A 12,802-nucleotide genomic window follows, 5' to 3' on the forward strand; every position below is an offset into this window, starting at 1 on the left:
CTGCCCCATATTCCCCATGGTCCCATCCTGCCGGTCCATGTTGCACTGATCCCACTTCTGCTGGAGCCTCGGGAAAGCCTTGGAATCCAGCCCCGGGCGGGATATCCCAATGCAGGGAGCACCCCGGGCTCCAGTCCCGTCTCTGTGGACACCCCTCTCCATGCTCACCAGTCCTGGTCCCAGCTGCTGTGCCTGCTGCCTGTCCCTCAGGAACAAAGAAAGCAGAAGCAGGCAGGACAGAGCCAAAGCCCAACCTTTCCTCTGCCGTGGGTGCCCAGTCAAGTTCCTTATCACATTTGTGTCACAAAATCCACGTTTCTGGCTAGTCCCATGCACCGAACCCAAAGGACACCTTCTCCCACGTGTCTCCAGGTTCCAGCAGAGCCAGGCTGGGCTCAGCCCTCTCCCAGCTGGCACTACCTCATTCCACCTGCTCTCCTGTGCTGGCCTCTGTACCTGTGGATAACCAAAGCCCCAAGTGCCATCCTGATGCACACCTCTCCCAGAAAGGACACATTGCTCTCGCATTCCTGATAGGGAAACTGAGGCTCACCCAGTAGCAGCAGCATGAGGTGAATTTTAACTCATCCCTATCCTTTCCCTGCTGACTCCAATGGCTTGGCTACATCTCTCCAGCTTTGCCTTTAATTCAGAGGTGATTTTTTTTCCATCTGAAACATCAAAAACCATCTCCCATCTCCTCCTATTCCTGCTCCAGGCCAGATTCCAGCTGAGGGATCGGTCAGTGGAAAGAATGTCAGCAAAGTGCAGGGCCAACCCTGCTGGGATTCTCCTTCCCCAAATTCCCCTCCTTGGAGAGGCTGTGCTGTGGCACATTCCCTGTGCCCACTATCAGCACCCTTGCTCACTTGGGATTCCTTTTTGGCCTTGCTGGAACCTGCCATGATGCTCTTCTCGCCTTGTGATTTCTTTGCGGTCAGGAGTTTTCCAACACCTCCTCACCCCAATTCCTGCTCTTCCGGGGTCCCAGCCCTGTGGATTTGCTGTCCCCATGGCTTTAACATCTATGAAAGTCTGCACTAAGGAAAGCAGGACCTGCAGCCTTGAGGTTCACACTCAGCACAGCCCCTGTGCTCCCCACAATCAGTCAAACTGCAAAATACTCAAGAAGGAAAAAAATCAGAGCATCAGCTTGGCCCTTGCCTAAAAGCACTAAAAGGGTTGGGAAGAGGCAGGATTCATCCCTCAGGTGTGCACAGGTGCCAATGGCAGGAGTGAAGGCTGTAGGAGTGGATAACCTGAGGCTGAGGTCTTCAGGTCAGCCTCACACCATCACATGAATCAGCCTGAGTCACTCAGGGGGACTTTCATCAGTGGCACTTGGTGGACATGACCCCAGTGAACCTCTTGAGCTGCAGCCACATCCCTGGGTGAGACGTGTCAGGTATAAATGTGTGTTTTGGAATTGTGGGAGCATGTTTGGAGGGTGAGAGACACAGTGGTGATAATGGGCCATAATGGACATAAAGGGTTCCAGGGGCACGTGGCTGACCTGTGCAGGAGAGCGGTCAAGCATTTGTCAGTTCATAAACAGGGGCAGCACTGGTGGGGCAGCACCAGCCACATGTCCTCAGCTGGAGAAGTGGCACAAGCCAGCCCCAACAGGGCCACCAAGGCCAGTATGTACCCATGGCTGAACTGGCAAGGGAGGCAGAAGGCAGCCTAAAGAGATGGGGAGGAAAGGGCACTCAGTGCCAGCGTGCGGTGGACACTGGGAAGAGGGATCCCACTGGCAGCTGCACTGCTACAGCAGCCGCACTCTTCCAGCTCCATTTGGGGGTCTTATACAGTGATGTGGGAGCAGGGATAATGCTGTACCCACCCAACTGCAGCTCTGCCGCTCCTTCAGCCCCTCCATGTTGTGGATGATCCCACAGAGGAGGGACACAGCAGGGTCTGGGGGTCCGTAGGTCCAGCGGTCTCATCCTGGTGAATATCAAATCACAGATAATGAATCCCATTGGACACGTAGCCATCATCAAGGCACCCCGTGTCTGGGCTACAGGGGGGCTCCTATCATGGCTACCCCCCGCCCCCCTGCGAAGGCACCTGCTGGGGGACGGGTGAGTGGGGTTTTTCCCGGTCCCGTGGGTGCCCACGGCGGCCGAGGCTGCGCCCCGGGTAATTCGGAGCCAAAGGGGGATTAGGGCTCTGCTGCCGGCTGTCAGGTTATCCCGTGATGGATGGTGGCGGCTGGGAAGCAACACAAAGTGACGCTGTGTGAGCCCCGGGCAGAACGTGCTGCGATCCGTCACGGAGTGACCTTTTCCCGGCCGGCAGGGGCCTCGCGGGGACGGCTCACCCCGACACAGCTGGCGGGGAGGGCAGCCACGAGCCCAGAGCTAAAAATACCCATTGAGAAAATCCCAGAGAGGAGGGTTTGTCCTTGCTCCTCCGGGGCAGCTTCCCAAGCTGGTGGCCAGGTCCACGGAGCAGGGTCACGGAGAGACACCCAGGGGCTGCCTCGGCTATTTTGCTTTCCCACCACGTCTGATGGTCTGGATTTGCTGAGTTTTGAGGATACACGTAAGCGTGTTGCAGCCTGGGGAGTGTCCCTCCCAGTGTACAGAGCCTTAACCAGTGCATGTCCCTGTTCCCTGCTCAGAGCTGTACACACGGGTTGCACATCCCTGCCTGAGGCGTGGAGCTGCACCGTGCCCATGCTGGAGCAGCGATGGTGGGGATGGTGCCAGCCAGCTCCTACTGGAAAGGGCAGAAAAACCTGGGTTTGTGGGCTGGTGAAGAGATTTGGATGCCCCAAGCAGCATCTACAACCCGGGATACCAGACCATCCCACTGATGGGGAAAAAGGGGGAAGCCAGGGCTCAGCAGATATCATCCCTCTGGGATTTCAGTACAGGAAGCAGACTCACCAAGATGCGACTTCCAGTAGGACCCACCTTCCCACTCCCACCGGGCACCCCACTGGGCACCCCACTGTCCCCCATCCCCTCTCACTTTCCAGGCTCATCGACTTCCCTTCCTGCCGCCATGACAAGTTGTAACATATTTGGGAGCAGCTGCAGGCAGTGGGGAGATGCTTGGCCCTGTCCCCATGCTCGGCCGAGGAATGTGGAGCAGACCTCTCCTCCGACACCCGGGATTTCCGACATGCCTGCTCACCAGAGATTTGGGACGGCGACAGCTGCTCGGCCTGGATGGGGCTTGGCAGAGCCTTGCCGTTCAGCCCCAGCCCGAGGCTTTGCACATCCACATCTCATGCTGCTGGGGATTTGGGGTTAGATTGGGGTCCAGCCCATGAGGAGCGATGGGGAATGATGTCCTGCTGTCTGTCCTGGTAGGGGTGGCAGCAGTGGTGACAGCACCAGCAGACAATCCCTCCCTCACCTGTAAGTGCCAACTGGTCCAGCTTCAGTTCCCTGGTGGGACAGGGCTGCTCCTGCAGCTCTTGGGTCCCCATGGGGCTCAGCACCCTTGATGCCCCCTCACTCCCCTGCACTCTAGGTGCCCCAGTTTCCCCGTCAGGAAATAAGGGATCATGATGGAGGTCTAAAATCTCTCTGGAGAACAGTTTTCTTTCAGTTATTAACTGTCTTTGTCGATCCCTCACCTCCCTCCCAGGTCAAACCTACAGAGAGGTGCTGGTGGCTGAGTAGCCCCCAGCTCACTGTATCCCAGTTTGGGGACAATACTGGTTCCTCCAACATACCAAGCCACTGGGTCCTGTCTTTGAATTTCAGTGGGTGACCTGCTGCAATCACCCTGTGTGCCCTGACCCACCAGGATCCCCATTTGGGGACAAAACCAGGTACCCTGAACCGCGAGTCTGCTGGTTCCCAGCCCAGTGACCACACTGGGTGCCCTCACCTCCCTCCTTGCTCACACTGATCAGGGGATGCTCTGCCCCACTGCAGCACTAAACTTCCAGTGCTTCTGCCCCTCCATGGCCTCCCTTGCTCCATTACCCCATGGCCTGGACATGACCCTTCCCCTTCACAGGCCCTAGCCCCACATTACAGCTAGAGGAGGGATTCACCCAGCAGGACCCCCACTAGTGAACCCCACAGTAGGCTTTCCCTTCTAGACCCGCCCTGCTACCAGGCCAGGGGCATCACCCGCTGCTCCATCCCCTGCAGGGTGGCACTGGCCGGGCTGTCCCCACATGGGTCACCAAGGGAGGAGCGGGGGGGACTTGAGTTGTCAACAAGGGGTTGTTTTCCCTGGAGTGGGACACTGTGGCAGGAGCAAGCTGCAGGACAGGTGGGGGTTCAGAGGAAGACCCATGAATGGGAGGGATTCAGCAGTGGCATGTGGCGGCTGTTTGACCCCAAGAGGGGACAGCTGTCCACGCAGGGGAGGGTGTGAGGCCCGGGGATGGAACCTGGGGACAGCAGTGTCCCTTGGCAAGGACAGCAGCGTGCCTCAGCAGGAACAGCCCTGACACGGGACACCTGGAACCAGCAGGGAGGGCAGGGAGGGATCTGGGTGACTGCCAGCCAGGTGTCCTGGGTGGGTGACCATCTGTGGTGGGCATGTTCCCTTCCCTTCCCTTCCCTTCCCTTCCCTTCCCTTCCCTTCCCTTCCCTTCCCTTCCCTTCCCTTCCCTTCCCTTCCCTTCCCTTCCCTTCCCTTCCCTTCCCTTCCCTTCCCTTCCCTTCCCTTCCCTTCCCTTCCCTTCCCTTCCCTTCCCTTCCCTTCCCTTCCCTTCCCTTCCCTTCCCTTCCCTTCCCTTCCCTTCCCTTCCCTAACCTTCCCTAACCTTCCCTTCCCTTCCCTTCCCTTCCCTTCCCTTCCCTTCCCTTCCCTTCCCTTCCCTTCCCGAACCTTCCCTTCCCGAACCTTCCCTTCCCTTCCCTTCCCTTCCCTTCCCTTCCCTTCCCTTCCCTTCCCTTCCCTTCCCTTCCCTTCCCTTCCCTTCCCTTCCCTTCCCTTCCCTTCCCTTCCCTTCCCTTCCCTTCCCTTCCCTTCCCTTCCCTTCCCTTCCCTTCCCTTCCCTTCCCTTCCCTTCCCTTCCCTTCCCTTCCCTTCCCTTCCCTTCCCTTCCCGAACCTTCCCTTCCCGAACCTTCCCTTCCCTTCCCTTCCCGAACCTTCCCTTCCCGAACCTTCCCTTCCCGAACCTTCCCGAACCTTCCCTTCCCTTCCCGAACCTTCCCTTCCCGAACCTTCCCTTCCCTTCCCTTCCCTTCCCGAACCTTCCCTTCCCGAACCTTCCCTTCCCTTCCCTTCCCGAACCTTCCCTTCCCTTCCCGAACCTTCCCTTCCCTTCCCTTCCCTTCCCGAACCTTCCCTTCCCTTCCCGAACCTTCCCTTCCCTTCCCTTCCCTTCCCTTCCCTTCCCTTCCCTTCCCTTCCCTTCCCTTCCCTTCCCTTCCCTTCCCTTCCCTTCCCTTCCCTTCCCTTCCCTTCCCTTCCCTTCCCTTCCCTTCCCTTCCCTTCCCTTCCCTTCCCTTCCCTTCCCTTCCCTTCCCTTCCCTTCCCTTCCCTTCCCTTCCCTTCCCTTCCCTTCCCTTCCCTTCCCTTCCCGAACCTTCCCGAACCTTCCCTTCCCTTCCCGAACCTTCCCTTCCCGAACCTTCCCTTCCCTTCCCGAACCTTCCCTTCCCTTCCCTTCCCTTCCCTTCCCTTCCCTTCCCTTCCCTTCCCTTCCCTTCCCTTCCCTTCCCTTCCCTTCCCTTCCCTTCCCTTCCCTTCCCTTCCCTTCCCTTCCCTTCCCTTCCCTTCCCTTCCCTTCCCTTCCCTTCCCTTCCCTTCCCTTCCCTTCCCTTCCCTTCCCTTCCCTTCCCTTCCCGAACCTTCCCTTCCCGAACCTTCCCTTCCCTTCCCTTCCCTTCCCTTCCCTTCCCTTCCCTTCCCTTCCCGAACCTTCCCTTCCCTTCCCTTCCCTTCCCTTCCCTTCCCTTCCCTTCCCTTCCCTTCCCTTCCCTTCCCTTCCCTTCCCTTCCCTTCCCTTCCCTTCCCTTCCCTTCCCTTCCCTTCCCTTCCCTTCCCTTCCCTTCCCTTCCCTTCCCTTCCCTTCCCTTCCCTTCCCTTCCCTTCCCTTCCCTTCCCTTCCCTTCCCTTCCCTTCCCTTCCCTTCCCTTCCCTTCCCTTCCCGAACCTTCCCTTCCCGAACCTTCCCTTCCCGAACCTTCCCTTCCCGAACCTTCCCTTCCCGAACCTTCCCGAACCTTCCCGAACCTTCCCGAACCTTCCCTTCCCTCCCCTCCATGGCCCGACTGGGGCTGATGCTGCAGGACAAAGATCTGGTGAGTAGAGAAAAAAAGCTTGTGATGCTCATGTCGAGCTTTCATACACCAGTGAGTCCTGTATTTTTCTGCTCCCACCCCAAGTGACAGCAAATTTTGGCACAAAGAGAGGTGACACTTAGCCTCCTCTCCCCACCATGAAGGGCACCCCGTGGTAACTCGGAGAGACAGGGAAGGGAGGGTTGTGACGATTTTGTGGCTTCAGCGTGGGATTCCCCGGGGGACAAGGGTCAACAGACTCCCCCCCCCGCCCCCCGACATGCCAGCAGTGATGCCAGACGCGCCGGTCCCCAGGGAGGGGCCCCCAGCCCTTCCGGAGGGGCCCCACCCTGAAAATTCCCCTGGCAGGGGCAGAGCTTTCCGTGCCCCCCTCCCCGATTCCCCCCTGTCCGGGGCGCCGAGCCTCAGCAAACTCCGACCCCCTCTCGCATTCCCAGCTGTCGCCGCTCGGGCATCGCTCCGGGGATGGAGGAGAATCCCGGCCCGGGGCCGGGCAGAGCTGCACCCCGGGGGGGTCCCTGGGCCAGCCTCGCCCGGGGATGTCCCGCTCCCAAAGAGCACAGGCGGGGTGGGGAGAGCCGGGAAGATGAGGAGGGGTTGGGAGGGGTGAGAACGCCTGGTGGGTTTTGGTGCAGGGAGCAGAAACGGGGTAGGTGTTTTTGGGGTGCTCCCCGTGCCCCATTTCAGGGAATCAAGCTCCTCCCAGACCATCCCAGCCACTGAGGAAGTGCAACCCCTGGCTGCCTGCTAGGAAAAATGCCTTGAAAGGCAAAATTGTGGAATCATGAGGTTGTGCCCGAGGATAAACCCTCCGTTCCTTGGTCAGGTCGCCCGAGGGTCCCATGACACCTGGGGGGCTCAAGGTCTACTGCTCCGTGCAGGAGGAACGGCAGAAGGAGGGAGGAGGGATGCGGGAGGGGTAGAGGAGGGATGGAGGAGGGATGAAGGAGGGATGGCGGGAGGGATGGCAGGAGGCATCAGCCACCGCAGCTGGACGGGAGAGGGCACCAACAGCCCGGTTATCCACAGCCGAGTCCGGATTTAGGGATGCCAGAGCCCAAAAGCATTTCAGACCCCTTTGAATTCCCCCTTTTTAGGAACCCGCCCTTCTCCCACAGGAGAAGGCTGCTGAGAGGGGACCAGGATTTGGAAACCGTGGAGTGTTTCCCTTGTATCCAGATCCAGTTCTCCAGCAGGATAGATCCCAGCTATTTATTTCCAACCCCCCCATGGGAGAAAATCTCGAGGTTTGTTTTTTCCCGCGGCGTAATAATGACCCCAACAGGTGCTTTTCCTGCCTGATGGCCGAAAATAGCTCCCAGGGTTTGGCTTCCTGCGGTTCCTGCTCCAGTCCCAGTTCCCTCATTCATCTTTTGGGCCAAAACATCCTAATCCGGGAGGGGGAGGTTCCAGGAAAGTGGAGTGACTCCCTAGAAACACTTTCCTTTGCGTTTTTCTGCTCATTTGTGGATGAAATTGTCCTGGAGAAGGAATTTTTTGCCTCAGCTGAAGCAGACATATTTGCCCCCAAATCTGTTTTGGGGAGAAGCTGGCTTTCATCCCATAGGGAGAGACAAGAGTGTGATTTGAGGGGTTCCCTTCTCTATTTCTTCTGCAGCAGAAATATAAAATAATATCAATGATATTAATAATAAAAATCAAATATTAATAATTATTTAATATAATATACAAACATTATAATATTATAGGTTTTATTGTTTGTATTATTGTTATTGTTATTATTAATATTACTATTATTACTATTATATCTTTTTCTATTTATTCTCTTTCTCCTCTGTCTCTCACAAGATGCTCTTTCCCAGTGCCCATGTCCCATCTGGTCCCTTTGGCTCCATGGATTTAATTGCTTTTGGGAAGTGCAATGTCTGGAGTAGGGGGGAGTTCACGTTTGTCTCTGCCCTTTCAAAAGCATTTCTTTAGGGATGTGAAACTGGGAGCCCCAGTTGCCCTGGGGATGGGGAGGTCCCTTGGCCCCAGGAGAGGACCCTGGGCTTCTTTCCCAGTTTCCCAGTTTCCAGTGCCTGGGTGTCTTTTAATCCCAGAGGATCCCCAGAGGTGCAACATCCAACCTCCCGCCCCCTTGGAATGTTTTGGGGAGGGTGAGCTGGTGTGGGTGTCATGGGCACACAGCGGGAGGCTCCTTCCCTGCTCCATCCCGACCTGCCCAGCCCGGATGGAGGAGACGGACACAGATGGCAAACACTGCTCCAGCCAAAGGTTTTCGTGGGAAGGGCTGCTTCTGTGGTGGGGAGAGGAAATTTGGGGTTACTGCCTTCACAACGCCTGTCTGGGTCTCTGCCTTTCAGCCCGGTGCTTCTCCCAGCTTTTCCCAGCAAGGGATATGCAGTGCCTGCATTCCCCCCCGCCCCACCGTCTGCTCCCCCAGATCTCGGAGACAATCCGGGGGATGTCAGCCCCCAAAAACTGCAGCAGCCCAGCTGACACCCCTCGGCCTGTGCAGCACTGATGGACCCCCCTTTTCCCTCGTCTCCAGCCCCCGGAGCCGTGCTGGGGCACCATTGTGGCAGCAGGTCCGGGGCACCACCGAGTGCCCTCCAGGGGTGAGGCTGGAGGGGGTCACCCAGCCTCGGGTGAGGCTGGGTGACCCCCCCCAGCCCTGCCCCGGCGCCCCAAGCCTGGCCAGGAGGGGGGACAGGCAGCAGAAGCCTCCGCGCCCAAGGGAGCCGATGCACCCCGAGTCGTGGCAGGGACTTGTGGCCCCGCGTTCCCGAGGAGGGCTCCCGGCTGTGGGAACGCCTCCCCGCTGGTCCCGGCTGCGGGGGCACTGTGGAATGTCCCATGTCCCGCTGCAGCGTCACCGTCCTGGACGAGCCGTTCCCCGGGGGTCGGCCGGGCCGCTGCTCTGGCCGCGCTGGGGCTGCTCCAGCGTTTGTGAGCTCCAGGGCCGCGGGGGAAACGATTACAGATGGAAGAGGAGAAGTGGAACAAGGCAGGAGGCGGATCCCCTGTGCTGATAAGAAAATTTTCCAGATCTTCCATAGGAATCTGCAGGTTTAGGCATGTGGGAAGGGTTTGAACAGCTTTTCCTACAACACAGAGAACCTACTCAGTGAATCGCTGTCCTGAATTAATTTCTGGATACAAAAGAATTTGCCTTAAATTGGTTGGAAAGCAATAATTTTGGCAGCAGCAGGGTGCAGGGCTCAGAGGCTGCAGGGGCTGGGTGGAAGAAGAGCTTTCCTCTTGGAGGGTGGTGAGATGGTTACAGTCTGAGTGGGGGAAAAGCTCCGTTACCAAACCCAAGAGCTGTAAGTGACAGCTGGAAGCTAAAAGCAAGGAATTTAAAAATAGAAATATGGGACAAAATGCTGAAGTGAGAGATATGGGCTTGGGGAGCAGCAATCATGGTTTCTTTTTTGCCACCTCTCCCTCCTCACTCAGAGCCACCGATCCAGCCCAGCCTGGTCCTCCTTGGGCATTCCCAGTGTGGCTGTCACTGCTTCATCCTGTTTTTTTCCTTCACCCCAAATCCTCATTTTCCATTACCCCTATGGTGTCCCCACATGTCCCCAGGCCATCACAGGCCCAGGGCTGGGAGTGAGCCTGGGCTTTTCCAGCCACAACACCTACTCAAATCTTCATCCCCTCCCCAATATTTCCCCAAAGATCAAACAGAAAATTATTTCACTGTGTCTGAGATCCGTCAAGGGAAGTGGTTCCCCTCATTCAGCCCTTGTAGCAAACCAGAACTCACATTTTTCCTTTTACGTCCCTCACAGCCTTTTTTTCCCCTTTCTTGAGCAGCCACTGTTTCACGCCAGTCTTTGCCCCAGAAGGATCTGTCATCACTGCTGGGTGTTCCAGAGCCCGCACGCACCCTCCCTCCCCACAACACCATCCTGCCCTTCCACGGGCTACTGCAACTGAAACCAGAGGCCAAACAGCACTGGGTTAGGTCCAGGGGTGGCCCTGGAGAGGGGGCAAAGGGTTTGAAACGTCCTCGAAACTGCTTGTCAGGATTGGAAAGGTTTAACCCCGTCCTGCCCTGCAGAGACAGCTGGAAGCGGTGGCAGGAATAGCTCCTGGCCCTCAGCCTGGCTTGGTAACACTCCCGAGGCTCCCTGGGGAGTAAAATTACTCCAGTGTGGTGAGGAAGAGGCAGCAGTGCCGAGGCAAAGGGCCCAGACTGGGGTGTGGGGGCAGACCTTGGGACAGACCTCTGCCCTACCCCACTGCCCTGGCAGAGACAGGGCTGCCACAGCTCCCTGGGCTCGGATCAGTTTTCTCTTCCACCCGGTGATGTCTCAGCAGTTCCTCCCTGACAAGGCAGCACAAAAGCCTGGCAATATCCTGTTGTGCCAAGGCACAGTGACCCAGCTGCCTGTGGGCAGCATCTGGCTGGCATCTGGCAGGGATCCAAGTGGGGCCTGACCCATTTGGCTGCTGAGGCAATCTGCAGCATCGTGGATGTGACATCTCCCCGGGCCAGAGGGAACTGGGGCACATCCTTATGCCAGCATGGGGCTGATGGATCACAGGCACCTCTCAGGACTCATTTTGTCCCTATGTGCACTGGTAGCACTGCCAGCCCCCTTCCCAACCTGCTCTGAGTGACAGGGGTGGGATGTGCTCTGTGGGAATGGGCAGTCCACAGGGAAACAGCCTTTCCTTCATCCACTTTCTGGGATTTGCCCATTTAAGTTATCTTCTGGGGTATTTTCTGTGCTGTGTCATTGCTGCTGAGCATCTCCTGCCAAGTCCAGATAGGGATGGACCACCCTGCAGAAGTCTGGGGCTCCTTGCTCCCCAGATGGGTTCCCAGGGCTGTGTGTCCCATAAATGGGAGAGAAACTGAGCACAAGTCATAGGCCAGCCGTGTCCTGAGTGAGGTCCCCAGGGCTCTGTGTCACTGGCACACACAGATTGGTGGCCCCAAAGGTATAGGGTGACCATCACTCCAAAACATCTCAACACAGTGGAGGCCTCCTTGGAAAAGCTCCAGGGCTTCCCTTTTTTTGCTGCTTCTCTCTTTGTCTTGTGCCATCCTGAGTGGACCCACCAGACCATGGCACTCAGAGGGTCACTCATCCTAATTAATGTCTCTCAGAGCCATCAGTCCCCCAAGCATACATCCCTCTGCTGGCACCAGCCACACTCCTAATTAACTTTCCTAGCTAAGAGGCCCCTTTCCATGACCAGAAGTGCTGTGGGATGATCACCACGATGGAAGAGGTGGAGAAATCCTCAATTTCTCCTGCCCTGACCACCCAGAATGGCACCACGGAGCTGCACTTTCTGCAGGTAAGCTAAGGCAGGAGAGGGCAGCTCACACCCCAGAGAAAAGCTGAAGAAAGGATGGGCAGAAATGAGCTCCCCATGCCCTGACTTGTCTCCCTGGAAAAGCATTTCTTGGCTGCTGCCAAACCCTGGGGATTCAGTCAGGGTTCGGTCTCATCAACCAGCCCCGACACGCCACAGCCTCAGGTGCATCCCGCTGGCATCAAGCCAGACACCAACCCTCCCCTCCTGCCACGGCCACAGGCTGCTCACATCCCCAGCTCACAGGAGCTGGTGCAGGAAGCCACACCATGGCCCTTGTTTGTCCCACTTCATCCCATCTCTCCCTGTGTGCAAAGGATATTTATCCATAGCAGCATCATCCAACACTTTGGGATCTTCACAACCCATTGCAGCTCTCAGGACATTTTCTCCTTAAAACCCCCAGAAAGAGCCTGGAAGACCTGAATAACTTTCCCAGTGTTTGATACTCACCAGAAAATTCTTTGTCATGGGTTTTTAAGGAATCCCTGACACTCTTTGGACACATCCCTAGCTTGGTGTCAGGAGAATGAGCTGATGATCCCTCTCTGTCAGGAATGGGCTTTGTATCCATTTGGTCATCCCACCCCTGCAGCCTTTACCCGTGCCCTGGGCTGGTGAGAGAGCTCAGACCCCCTCTGGCAGGTTCACAGCCAGCAGATAATTTTTGGCATAACATGGGGGGTTTTAAGGGTGGTGTTAAAATTGAGCATTCAGGGGAACAAATCCAGGGAGGGAGAACAAACTGCAAATCCACAAAGGAAAAGGAGTGGCTTTAATCTCTGTTTGGGCAATTTGCATACAATTAGGCCAGGCCCTGCCTGCGTTTGCTTCCGCATTGCACTCCCGTGAGGAACCTGCTGGCTTTTCTTGCCCTGCTCCCCGCCAGAGGTTGATTGCAAGGACACTCCCCCTGGGAAGGTGGTGGGCGAGGGGTTTCGGGCTCTCTGGGAATGCCCTTTTCACTCTCAGTAGCCCATCCTGAGCACCCCCATGCCACCCCCTACCTCTGGATTTATGCTCAGCCATAGGGGGCATCACTTTCCCCGCAGTGGAGGAGGTGTGAGGAGGTGCTGCAGGATGCCAACACTCCATAAATAGTGCTGTGTTTACAGGAGCCCACGAGCCTCGGTTTATTTTTCTCTCTGCACAGCAAACAGATCAGACCAATCTGAGCTCACCTCACCCTGCTGCTGGCACAGCCCAGTCCCCAGAGAGCCCTGGGAGTCTGGGACCCCCAGCTCTTTGCTGGCCACTTGCCCAAGGGGGAGA

This window comes from Haemorhous mexicanus, chromosome 25 (genome assembly GCF_027477595.1).
Source record: "Haemorhous mexicanus isolate bHaeMex1 chromosome 25, bHaeMex1.pri, whole genome shotgun sequence".
In the NCBI taxonomy this organism is placed as follows: Eukaryota; Metazoa; Chordata; class Aves; order Passeriformes; family Fringillidae; genus Haemorhous; species Haemorhous mexicanus.